Source organism: Rhinoderma darwinii (assembly GCF_050947455.1).
Source record: "Rhinoderma darwinii isolate aRhiDar2 chromosome 2 unlocalized genomic scaffold, aRhiDar2.hap1 SUPER_2_unloc_55, whole genome shotgun sequence".
Taxonomy (NCBI): Eukaryota; Metazoa; Chordata; class Amphibia; order Anura; family Rhinodermatidae; genus Rhinoderma; species Rhinoderma darwinii.
Window position 1 is genome coordinate 332,868 of NW_027461724.1, and position 9,571 is coordinate 342,438.

The 9,571-nt window shown below is 41.7% G+C and overlaps 42 pseudogenes; all 42 read right to left on the reverse strand.

Moving 5' to 3' along the window:
* Positions 1 to 135: 135 nt before the first annotated feature.
* LOC142678096 (5S ribosomal RNA) lies at positions 136 to 254 on the reverse strand (annotated as a pseudogene).
* A 67-nt stretch (positions 255 to 321) lies between these two features.
* LOC142679785 (5S ribosomal RNA) lies at positions 322 to 440 on the reverse strand (annotated as a pseudogene).
* A 67-nt stretch (positions 441 to 507) lies between these two features.
* Positions 508 to 626, reverse strand: LOC142678815 (5S ribosomal RNA; annotated as a pseudogene).
* Positions 627 to 693: 67 nt separating this feature from the next.
* On the reverse strand, positions 694 to 812 carry LOC142678957 (5S ribosomal RNA; annotated as a pseudogene).
* Positions 813 to 1,065: 253 nt separating this feature from the next.
* LOC142678434 (5S ribosomal RNA) lies at positions 1,066 to 1,183 on the reverse strand (annotated as a pseudogene).
* Positions 1,184 to 1,250: 67 nt separating this feature from the next.
* Positions 1,251 to 1,369, reverse strand: LOC142677839 (5S ribosomal RNA; annotated as a pseudogene).
* A 67-nt stretch (positions 1,370 to 1,436) lies between these two features.
* Positions 1,437 to 1,555, reverse strand: LOC142678300 (5S ribosomal RNA; annotated as a pseudogene).
* Positions 1,556 to 1,808: 253 nt separating this feature from the next.
* On the reverse strand, positions 1,809 to 1,927 carry LOC142677913 (5S ribosomal RNA; annotated as a pseudogene).
* Positions 1,928 to 1,994: 67 nt separating this feature from the next.
* On the reverse strand, positions 1,995 to 2,113 carry LOC142677830 (5S ribosomal RNA; annotated as a pseudogene).
* A 67-nt stretch (positions 2,114 to 2,180) lies between these two features.
* On the reverse strand, positions 2,181 to 2,299 carry LOC142680028 (5S ribosomal RNA; annotated as a pseudogene).
* Positions 2,300 to 2,366: 67 nt separating this feature from the next.
* LOC142679224 (5S ribosomal RNA) lies at positions 2,367 to 2,485 on the reverse strand (annotated as a pseudogene).
* A 67-nt stretch (positions 2,486 to 2,552) lies between these two features.
* Positions 2,553 to 2,671, reverse strand: LOC142679803 (5S ribosomal RNA; annotated as a pseudogene).
* A 67-nt stretch (positions 2,672 to 2,738) lies between these two features.
* Positions 2,739 to 2,857, reverse strand: LOC142678212 (5S ribosomal RNA; annotated as a pseudogene).
* A 67-nt stretch (positions 2,858 to 2,924) lies between these two features.
* Positions 2,925 to 3,043, reverse strand: LOC142679049 (5S ribosomal RNA; annotated as a pseudogene).
* A 67-nt stretch (positions 3,044 to 3,110) lies between these two features.
* LOC142678982 (5S ribosomal RNA) lies at positions 3,111 to 3,229 on the reverse strand (annotated as a pseudogene).
* A 439-nt stretch (positions 3,230 to 3,668) lies between these two features.
* On the reverse strand, positions 3,669 to 3,787 carry LOC142679354 (5S ribosomal RNA; annotated as a pseudogene).
* Positions 3,788 to 3,854: 67 nt separating this feature from the next.
* LOC142679141 (5S ribosomal RNA) lies at positions 3,855 to 3,973 on the reverse strand (annotated as a pseudogene).
* Positions 3,974 to 4,040: 67 nt separating this feature from the next.
* Positions 4,041 to 4,159, reverse strand: LOC142678905 (5S ribosomal RNA; annotated as a pseudogene).
* A 253-nt stretch (positions 4,160 to 4,412) lies between these two features.
* On the reverse strand, positions 4,413 to 4,531 carry LOC142678163 (5S ribosomal RNA; annotated as a pseudogene).
* Positions 4,532 to 4,598: 67 nt separating this feature from the next.
* LOC142679951 (5S ribosomal RNA) lies at positions 4,599 to 4,717 on the reverse strand (annotated as a pseudogene).
* Positions 4,718 to 4,784: 67 nt separating this feature from the next.
* LOC142678415 (5S ribosomal RNA) lies at positions 4,785 to 4,903 on the reverse strand (annotated as a pseudogene).
* A 67-nt stretch (positions 4,904 to 4,970) lies between these two features.
* LOC142678509 (5S ribosomal RNA) lies at positions 4,971 to 5,089 on the reverse strand (annotated as a pseudogene).
* Positions 5,090 to 5,156: 67 nt separating this feature from the next.
* On the reverse strand, positions 5,157 to 5,275 carry LOC142678292 (5S ribosomal RNA; annotated as a pseudogene).
* Positions 5,276 to 5,342: 67 nt separating this feature from the next.
* Positions 5,343 to 5,461, reverse strand: LOC142679583 (5S ribosomal RNA; annotated as a pseudogene).
* Positions 5,462 to 5,528: 67 nt separating this feature from the next.
* LOC142678023 (5S ribosomal RNA) lies at positions 5,529 to 5,647 on the reverse strand (annotated as a pseudogene).
* Positions 5,648 to 5,900: 253 nt separating this feature from the next.
* On the reverse strand, positions 5,901 to 6,019 carry LOC142680014 (5S ribosomal RNA; annotated as a pseudogene).
* Positions 6,020 to 6,086: 67 nt separating this feature from the next.
* Positions 6,087 to 6,205, reverse strand: LOC142679952 (5S ribosomal RNA; annotated as a pseudogene).
* Positions 6,206 to 6,272: 67 nt separating this feature from the next.
* Positions 6,273 to 6,391, reverse strand: LOC142679055 (5S ribosomal RNA; annotated as a pseudogene).
* Positions 6,392 to 6,458: 67 nt separating this feature from the next.
* LOC142679301 (5S ribosomal RNA) lies at positions 6,459 to 6,577 on the reverse strand (annotated as a pseudogene).
* Positions 6,578 to 6,644: 67 nt separating this feature from the next.
* On the reverse strand, positions 6,645 to 6,763 carry LOC142679954 (5S ribosomal RNA; annotated as a pseudogene).
* A 67-nt stretch (positions 6,764 to 6,830) lies between these two features.
* Positions 6,831 to 6,949, reverse strand: LOC142678101 (5S ribosomal RNA; annotated as a pseudogene).
* Positions 6,950 to 7,016: 67 nt separating this feature from the next.
* LOC142678267 (5S ribosomal RNA) lies at positions 7,017 to 7,135 on the reverse strand (annotated as a pseudogene).
* A 67-nt stretch (positions 7,136 to 7,202) lies between these two features.
* On the reverse strand, positions 7,203 to 7,321 carry LOC142679955 (5S ribosomal RNA; annotated as a pseudogene).
* A 439-nt stretch (positions 7,322 to 7,760) lies between these two features.
* LOC142679787 (5S ribosomal RNA) lies at positions 7,761 to 7,879 on the reverse strand (annotated as a pseudogene).
* A 67-nt stretch (positions 7,880 to 7,946) lies between these two features.
* On the reverse strand, positions 7,947 to 8,065 carry LOC142678873 (5S ribosomal RNA; annotated as a pseudogene).
* A 67-nt stretch (positions 8,066 to 8,132) lies between these two features.
* LOC142679595 (5S ribosomal RNA) lies at positions 8,133 to 8,251 on the reverse strand (annotated as a pseudogene).
* Positions 8,252 to 8,504: 253 nt separating this feature from the next.
* On the reverse strand, positions 8,505 to 8,623 carry LOC142678147 (5S ribosomal RNA; annotated as a pseudogene).
* A 67-nt stretch (positions 8,624 to 8,690) lies between these two features.
* LOC142679975 (5S ribosomal RNA) lies at positions 8,691 to 8,809 on the reverse strand (annotated as a pseudogene).
* A 67-nt stretch (positions 8,810 to 8,876) lies between these two features.
* Positions 8,877 to 8,995, reverse strand: LOC142678879 (5S ribosomal RNA; annotated as a pseudogene).
* Positions 8,996 to 9,062: 67 nt separating this feature from the next.
* LOC142679956 (5S ribosomal RNA) lies at positions 9,063 to 9,181 on the reverse strand (annotated as a pseudogene).
* Positions 9,182 to 9,248: 67 nt separating this feature from the next.
* On the reverse strand, positions 9,249 to 9,367 carry LOC142679247 (5S ribosomal RNA; annotated as a pseudogene).
* Positions 9,368 to 9,434: 67 nt separating this feature from the next.
* Positions 9,435 to 9,553, reverse strand: LOC142677770 (5S ribosomal RNA; annotated as a pseudogene).
* Positions 9,554 to 9,571: the final 18 nt, after the last annotated feature.

Here is a 9,571-nt window from a genome sequence, read left to right on the forward strand (position 1 = left end):
GGCCTTAAGCTGTGTAACTTCTGTGATCTGACGAGAGCAGGGACATTCCGCTTAGAATGGCCATTGACATTAAATGCTTTAATCCATAGACCTTTTTAATCGATTGTGAAACAAAATCTAAACGACATAATAAAAAGTCAACCGCACCACGGATTCCCAGACAGTCTCCCACACTGGTACTAGCGAGGCCTTAAGCTGTGTAACTTCTGTGATCTGACGAGAGCAGGCACATTCAGCTTAGAATGGCCATTGACATTAAATGCTTTAATCCATAGTCCTTTTTAATCGATTGTGAAACAATATCTAAACGACGTAATAAATAGTCAACCGCACCACTGATTCCCAGACAGTCTCCCACACTGGTACTAGAGAGGCCTTAAGCTGTGTAACTTCTGCGATCTGACGAGAGCAGGCACATTCAGCTTAGAATGGCCATTGACATTAAGTGCTTTAATCCATAGTCCTTTTTAATCGATTGTGAAACAAAATCTAAACGACATAATAAGAAGTCAACCGCACCACGGATTCCCAGACAGTCTCCCACACTGGTACTAGCGAGGCCTTAAGCTGTGTAACTTCTGCGATCTGACGACAGCAGGCACATTCAGCTTAGAATGGCCATTGACATTAAATACTTTAATCCATAGTCCTTTTTAATCGATTGTGAAACAAAATCTAAACGACATAATAAAAAGTCAACCGCACCACGGATTCCCAGACAGTCTCCCACACTGGTACTAGAGAGTCCTTAAGCTGTGTAACTTCTGCGATCTGACGAGAGCAGGCACATTCAGCTTAGAATGGCCATTGACATTAAGTGCTTTAATCCATAGTCCTTTTTAATCGATTGTGAAACAAAATCTAAACGACATAATAAAAAGTCAACTGCACCACGGATTCCCAGACAGTCTCCCACACTGGTACTAGCGAGTGCTTAAGCTGTGTAACTTCTGCTATCTGACGAGAGCAGGCACATTCAGCTTAGAATGGCCATTGACATTAAATGCTTTAATCCATAGTCCTATTTAATCTATTGTGAAACAAAATCTAAACAACATAGTAAAAAGTCAACGCACCACGGATTCCCAGACAGTCTCCCACACTGGTACTAGCGAGGCCTTAAGCTGTGTAACTTCTGCGATCTGACGAGAGCAGGGACATTCAGCTTAGAATGGCCATTGACATTAAATGCTTTAATCCATAGTCCTTTTTAATCGATTGTGAAACAAAATCTAAACGACATAATAAAAATTCAACCGCACCACGGATTCCCATACAGTCTCCCACACTGGTACTAGCGAGGCCTTAAGCTGTGTAACTTCTGCGTTCTGACGAGAGCAGGCACATTCAGCTTAGAATGGCCATTGACGTTAAATGCTTTAATCCATAGTCCTATTTAATCTATTGTGAAACAAAATCTAAACGACATAATAAAAAGTCAACCGCACCACGGATTCCCAGACAGTCTCCCACACTGGTACTAGCGAGGCCTTAAGCTGTGTAACTTCTGCGATCTGAGGAGAGCAGGCAAATTCAGCTTAGAATGGCCATTGACATTAAATGCTTTAATCCATAGTCCTTTTTAATCGATTGTGAAACAAAATCTAAACGACATAATAAAAAGTCAACCGCACCACGGATTCCCAGACACTCTCCCACACTGGTACTAGCGAGGGCTTAAGCTGTGTAACTTCTGCGATCTAACGAGAGCAGGCACATTCAGCTTAGAATTGCCATTGACATTAAATGCTTTAATCCATAATCCTTTTTAATCGATTGTGAAACAAAATCTAAACAACATAATAAAAAGTCTACCGCACCACGGATTCCCAGACAGTCTCCCACACTGGTACTAGCGAGGCCTTAAGCTGTGTAACTTCTGCGATCTGACGAGAGCAGGTACATTCAGTTTAGAATGGCCATTGACATTAAAAGCCTTAATCCATAGTCCTATTTAATCTATTGTGAAACAAAATCTAAACAACATAATAAAAAGTCAACCGCACCACGGATTCCCAGACAGTCTCCCACACTGGTACTAGCGAGGCCTTAAGCTGTGTAACTTCTGCGATCTGACGAAAGCAGGAACATTCAGCTTAGAATGGCCATTGACATTAAATGCTTTAATCCATAGTCCTTTTTAATCGATTGTGAAACAAAATCTAAACGACATAATAAAATTTCAACCGCACCACGGATTCCCAGGCAGTCTCCCACACTGGTACTAGCGAGGCCTTAAGCTGTGTAACTTCTGCGTTCTGACGAGAGCAGGCACATTCAGCTTAGAATGGCCATTGACGTTAAATGCTTTAATCCATAGTCCTTTTTAATCGATTGTGAAACAAAATCTAAACGACATAATAAAAAGTCAACCGCACCACGGATTCCCAGACAGTCTCCCACACTGGTACTAGCAAGGCGTTAAGCCGTGTAACTTCTGCGATCTAACGAGAGCAGGCACATTCAGCTTAGAATGGCCATTGACATTAACTGCTTTAATCCATAGTCCTTTTTAATCGATTGTGAAACAACATCTAAACGACATAATAAAAAGTCAACCGCACCACGGATTCCCATACAGTCTCCCACACTGGTACTAGCGAGGCCTTAAGCTGTGTAACTTCTGCGATCTGATGAGAGCAGGGACATTCAGCTTAGAATGGCCATTGACATTAAATGCTTTAATACATAGTCCTTTTTAATCGATTGTGAAACAAAATCTAAACGACAAAATAAAAATTCAACCGCACCACGGATTCCCAGACAGTTTCCCACACTGGTACTAGCGAGGCCTTAAGCTGTGTAACTTCTGCGTTCTGACGAGAGCAGGCACATTCAGCTTAGAATGGCCATTGACGTTAAATGCTTTAATCCATAGTCCTATTTAATCTATTGTGAAACAAAATCTAAACGACATAATAAAAAGTCAACCGCACCACGGATTCCCAGACAGTCTCCCACACTGGTACTAGCAAAGCCTTAAGCTGTGTAACTTCTGCAATCTGAAGAGAGCAGGCACATTCAGCTTAGAATGGCCATTGACATTAAATGCTTTAATCCATAGTCCTTTTTAATCGATTGTGAAACATAATCTAAACGACATAATAAAAAGTCAACCGCACCACGGATTCCCAGACAGTCTCCCACACTGGTACTAGCGAGGCCTTAAGCTGTGTAACTTCTGCAGTCTGACGAGAGCAGGCACATTCAGCTTAGAATGGCCTTTGACATCAAATGCTTTAATCCATAGTCCTTTTTAATCGATTGTGAAACAAAATCTAAACAACATAATAAAAAGTCAACCGCACTACGGATTCCCAGACAGTCTCCCACACTCGTACTAGCAAGGCCTTAAGCTGTGTAACTTCTGCGATCTGACGAGAGCAGGGACATTCCGCTTAGAATGGCCATTGACATTAAATGCTTTAAACCATAGTCCTTTTTAATCGATTGTGAAACAAAATCTAAACGACATAATAAAAATTCAACCGCACCACGGATTCCCAGACAGTCTCCCACACTGGTACTAGCGAGGCGTTAAGCTGTGTAACTTCTGCGATCTAACGAGAGCAGGCACATTTAGCTTAGAATGGCCATTGACATTAAATGCTTTAATCCATAGACCTTTTTAATCGATTGTGAAACAAAATCTAAACGACATAATAAAAAGTCAACCGCACCACGGATTCCCAGACAGTCTCCCACACTGGTACTAGCGAGGCCTTAAGCTGTGTAACTTCTGCGATCTGACGAGAGCAGGTACATTCAGCTTAGAATGGCCATTGACATTAAAAGCCTTAATCCATAGTCCTATTTAATCTATTGTGAAACAAAATCTAAACAACATAATAAAAAGTCAACCGCACCACGGATTCCCAGACAGTCTCCCACACTGGTTCTAGCGAGGCCTTAAGCTGTGTAACTTCTGCGATCTGACGAAAGCAGGAACATTCAGCTTAGAATGGCCATTGACATTAAATGCTTTAATCCATAGTCCTTTTTAATCGATTGTGAAACAAAATCTAAACGACATAATAAAAAGTCAACCGCACCACGGATTCCCAGACAGTCTCCCACACTGGTACTAGCGAGTCCTTAAGCTGTGTAACTTCTGCGATCTGACGAGAGCAGGGACATTCAGCTTAGAATGGTGATTGACATTAAATGCTTTAATCCATAGTCCTTTTTAATCGATTGTGAAACAAAATCTAAACGACATTATAAAAAGTCAACCGCACCACGGATTCCCAGACAGTCTCCCACACTGGTATTAGAGAGTCCTTAAGCTGTGTAACTTCTGCGATCTGACGAGAGAAGGCACATTCAGCTTAGAATGGCCATTGACATTAAATGCTTTAATCCATAGTCCTTTTTAATCGATTGTGAAACAAAATCTAAACGACATAATAAAAAGTCAACCGCACCACGGATTCCCAGACAGTCTCCCACACTGGTACTAGCGAGGCCTTAAGCTGTGTAACTTCTGCGATCTGACGAGAGCAGGCACATTCAGCTTAGAATGGCCATTCACATTAAAAGCCTTAATCCATAGTCCTATTTAATCTATTGTGAAACAAAATCTAAACAACATAGTAAAAAGTCAACCGCACCACGGATTCCCAGACAGTCTCCCACACTGGTACTAGCGAGGCCTTAAGCTGTGTAACTTCTGCGATCTGACGAGAGCAGGGACATTCAGCTTAGAATGGCCATTGACATTAAATGCTTTAATCCATAGTCCTTTTTAATCGATTGTGAAACAAAATCTAAACGACATAATAAAAATTCAACCGCACCACGGATTCCCAGACAGTCTCCCACACTGGTACTAGCGAGGCCTTAAGCTGGGTAACTTCTGCGATCTGACGAGAGCAGGCACATTCAGCTTAGAATGGCCATTGACATTAAATGCTTTAATCCATAGTCCTTTTTAATCGATTGTGAAACAAAATCTAAACGACATAATAATAAGTCAACCGCACCACGCATTCCCAGACAGTCTCCCACACTGGTACTAGCAAGGCCTTAAGCTGTGTAACTTCTGCGATCTGACGAGAGCAGGCACATTCAGCTTAGAATGGCCATCAACATTAAATGCTTTAATCCATAGTCCTTTTTAATCGATTGTGAAACAAAATCTAAACGACATAATAAAAAGTCAACCGCACCACAGATTCCCAGACAGTCTCCCACACTGGTACTAGCGAGGCCTTAAGCTGTGTAACTTCTGCGATCTGACGAGAACAGGGACATTCAGCTTAGAATGGCCATTGACATTAAAAGCCTTAATCCATAGTCCTATTTAATCTATTGTGAAACAAAATCTAAACAACATAATAAAAAGTCAACCGCACCACGGATTCCCAGACAGTCTCCCACACTGGTACTAGCGAGGCCTTAAGCTGTGTAACTTCTGCGATCTGACGAGAGCAGGCACATTCAGCTTAGAATGGCCATTGACATTAAATGTTTTAATCCATAGTCCTTTTTAATCGATTGTGAAACAAAATCTAAACGACATAATAAAAATTCAACCGCACCACGGATTCCCAGACAGTCTCCCACACTGGTACTAGCGAGGCCTTAAGCTGTGTAACTTCTGCGATCTGACGAGAGCAGGCACATTCAGCTTAGAATGGCCATTGACATTAAATGCTTTAATCCATAGTTCTATTTAATCTATTGTGAAACAAAATCTAAACGACATAATAAAAAGTCAATCACACCACGGATTCCCAGACAGTCTCCCACACTGGTACTAGTGAGGCGTTAAGCTGTGTAACTTCTGCGATTTAACGAGAGCAGGCACATTCAGCTTAGAATGGCCATTGACATTAGATGCTTTAATCCATAGTCCTTTTTAATCGATTGTGAAACAAAATCTAAACGACATAATAAAAAGTCAACCGCACCACGGATTCCCAGACAGTCTCCCACACTGGTACTAACGAGGCCTTAAGCTGTGTAACTTCTGCGATCTGACGAGAGCAGGCACATTCAGCTTAGAATGGCCATTGACAAAAAATGCTTTAATCCATAGTCCTTTTTAATCGATTGTGAAACAAAATCTAAACGACATAATAAAAAGTCAACCGCACCACGGATTCCCAGACAGTCTCCCACACTGGTACTAGCGAGGCCTTAAGCTGTGTAACTTCTGCGATCTGACGAGAGCAGGGACATTCAGCTTAGAATGGCCATTGACATTAAATGCTTTAATCCATAGTCCTTTTTAATCGATTGTGAAACAAAATCTAAACGACATAATAAAAATTCAACCGCACCACGGATTCCCAGACATTCTCCCACACTGGTACTAGCGAGGCCTTAAGCTGTGTAACTTCTGCGATCTGACGAGAGCAGGCACATTCAGCTTAGAATGGCCATTGACGTTAAATGCTTTAATCCATAGTCCTATTTAATCTATTGTGAAACTAAATCTTAAAGACATAATAAAAAGTCAACCACACCACGGATTCCCAGACAGTCTCCCACACTGGTACTAGTGAGGCGTTAAGCTGTGTAACTACTGCGATCTGACGAGAGCAGGCACATTCAGCTTAGAATGGCCATTGACATTAAATGCTTTAATCCATAGTCCTTTTTAATTGATTGTGAAACAAAATCTAAACAACATAATAAAAAGTCAACCGCACCACGGATTCCCAGACAGTCTCCCACACTGGTACTAGCGAGGCCTTAAGCTGTGTAACTTCTGCGATCTGACGAGAGCAGGGACATTCAGCTTAGAATGGCCATTGACATTAAATGCTTTAATCCATAGTCCTTTTTAATCGATTGTGAAACAAAATCTAAACGACATAATAAAAAGTCAACCGCACCACGGATTCCCAGACAGTCTCCCACACTGGTACTAGCGAGGCCTTAAGCTGTGTAACTTCTGCGATCTGACGAGGGCAGGCACATTCAGCTTAGAATGGCCATTGACATTAAATGCTTTAATCCATAGTCCTTTTTAATCGATTGTGAAACAAAATCTAAACTACATAATAATAAGTCAACCGCACCACGCATTCCCAGACAGTCTCCCACACTGGTACTAGCAAGGCCTTAAGCTGTGTAACTTCTGCGATCTGACGAGAGCAGGCACATTCAGCTTAGAATGGCCATTAACATTAAATGCTTTAATCCATAGTCCTTTTTAATCGATTGTGAAACAAAATCTAAACAACATAATAAAAAGTCAACCGCACCACGGATTCCCAGACAGTCTCCCACACTGGTACTAGCGAGGCCTTAAGCTGTGTAACTTCTGCGATCTGACGAGAGCAGGGACATTCAGCTTAGAATGGCCATTGACATTAAATGCTTTAATCCATAGTCCTTTTTAATCGATTGTGAAACAAAATCTAAATGACATAATAAAAATTCAACCACACCACGGATTCCCAGACAGTCTCCCACACTGGTACTAGCGAGGCGTTAAGCTGTGTAACTTCTGTGATCTAACGAGAGCAGGCACATTCAGCTTAGAATGGCCATTGACATTAAATGCTTTAATCCATAGTCCTTTTTAATCGATTGTGAAACAAAATCTAAACGCCATAATAAAAAGTCAACCGCACAACGGATTCCCAGACAGTCTCCCACACTGGTACTAGCGAGGCCTTAAGCTGTGTAACTTCTGCGATCTGACGAAAGGAGGCACATTCAGCTTAGAATGGCCATTGACATTAAATGCTTTAATCCATAGTCCTTTTTAATCGATTGTGAAACAAAATCTAAACGACATAATAATAAGTCAACCGCACCACGGATTCCCAGACAGTCTCCCACACTGGTACTAGCAAGGCCTTAAGCTGCGTAACTTCTGCGATCTGACGAGAGCAGGCACATTCAGCTTAGAATGGCCATTGACATTAAATGCTTTAATCCATAGTCCTTTTTAATCGATTGTGAAACAAAATCTAAACGACATAATAAAAATTCAACCACACCACGGATTCCCAGACAGTCTCCCACACTGGTACTAGCGAGGCCTTAAGCTGTGTAACTTCTGCGATCTGACGAGAGCAGGCACATTCAGCTTAGAATTGCCATTGACGTTACATGCTTTAATCCATAGTCCTATTTAATCTATTGTGAAACAAAATCTAAACGACATAATAAAAAGTCAACCGCACCACGGATTCCCAGACAGTCTCCCACACTGGTACTAGCGAGGCCTTAAGCTGTGTAACTTCTGCGATCTGACGAGAGCAGGCACATTCAGCTTAGAATGGCCATTGACATTAAAAGCCTTAATCCATAGTCCTATTTAATCTATTGTGAAACAAAATCTAAACAACATAATAAATAGGCAACCACACCACGGATTCCCAGACAGGCTCCCACACTGGTACTAGCAAGGCCTTAAGCTGTGTAACTTCTGCGATCTGACGAGAGCAGGCACATTCAGCTTAGAATTGCCATTGACGTTAAATGCTTTAATCCATAGTCCTATTTAATCTATTGTGAAACAAAATCTAAACGACATAATAAAAAGTCAACCGCACCACGGATTCCCAGACAGTCTCCCACACTGGTACTAGCGAGGCCTTAAGCTGTGTAACTTCGGCGATCTGACGAGAGCAGGCACATTCAGCTTAGAATGGCCATTGACTTTAAAAGCCTTAATCCATAGTCCTATTTAATCTATTGTGAAACAAAATCTAAACGACATAATAAAAATTCAACAGCACCACAGATTCCCAGACAGTCTCCCACACTGGTACTAGCGAGGCCTTAAGCTGTGTAACTTCTGCGATCTGACGAGAGCAGGCACATTCAGCTTAGAATGGCCATTGACATTAAATGTTTTAATCCATAGTCCTTTTTAATCGATTGTGAAACAAAATCTAAACGACATAATAAAAATTCAACAGCACCACAGATTCCCAGACAGTCTACCACACTGGTACTAGCGAGGCCTTAAGCTGTGTAACTTCTGCGATCTGACGAGAGCAGGCACATTTAGCTTAGAATGGCCATTGACATTAAATGCTTTAATCCATAGTCCTTTTTAATCGATTGTGAAACAAAATCTAAACGACATAATAAAAAGTCAACCGCACCACGGATTCCCAGACAGTCTCCCACACTGGTACTAGCGAGGCCTTAAGCTGTGTAACTTCTGCGATCTGACGAGAGCAGGGACATTCAGCTTAGAATGGCCATTGACATTAAATGCTTTAATCCATAGTCCTTTTTAATCGATTGTGAAACATAATCTAAACGACATAATAAAAATGCAACCGCACCACGGATTCCCAGACAGTCTCCAACGCTGGTACTAGCGAGGCCTTAGGCTGTGTAACTTCTGCGTTCTGACGAGAGCAGGCACATTCAGCTTAGAATGGCCATTGACGTTAAATGCTTTAATCCATAGTCCTATTTAATCTATTGTGAAACAAAATCTAAACAACATAATAAAAAGGCAACCGCACCACGGATTCCCAGACAGTCTCCCACACTGGTACTAGCGAGGCCTTAAGCTGTGTAACTTCTGCGATCTGACGAGAGCAGGCACATTCAGCTTAGAATGGCCATTGACATTAAAAGCTTTAATCCA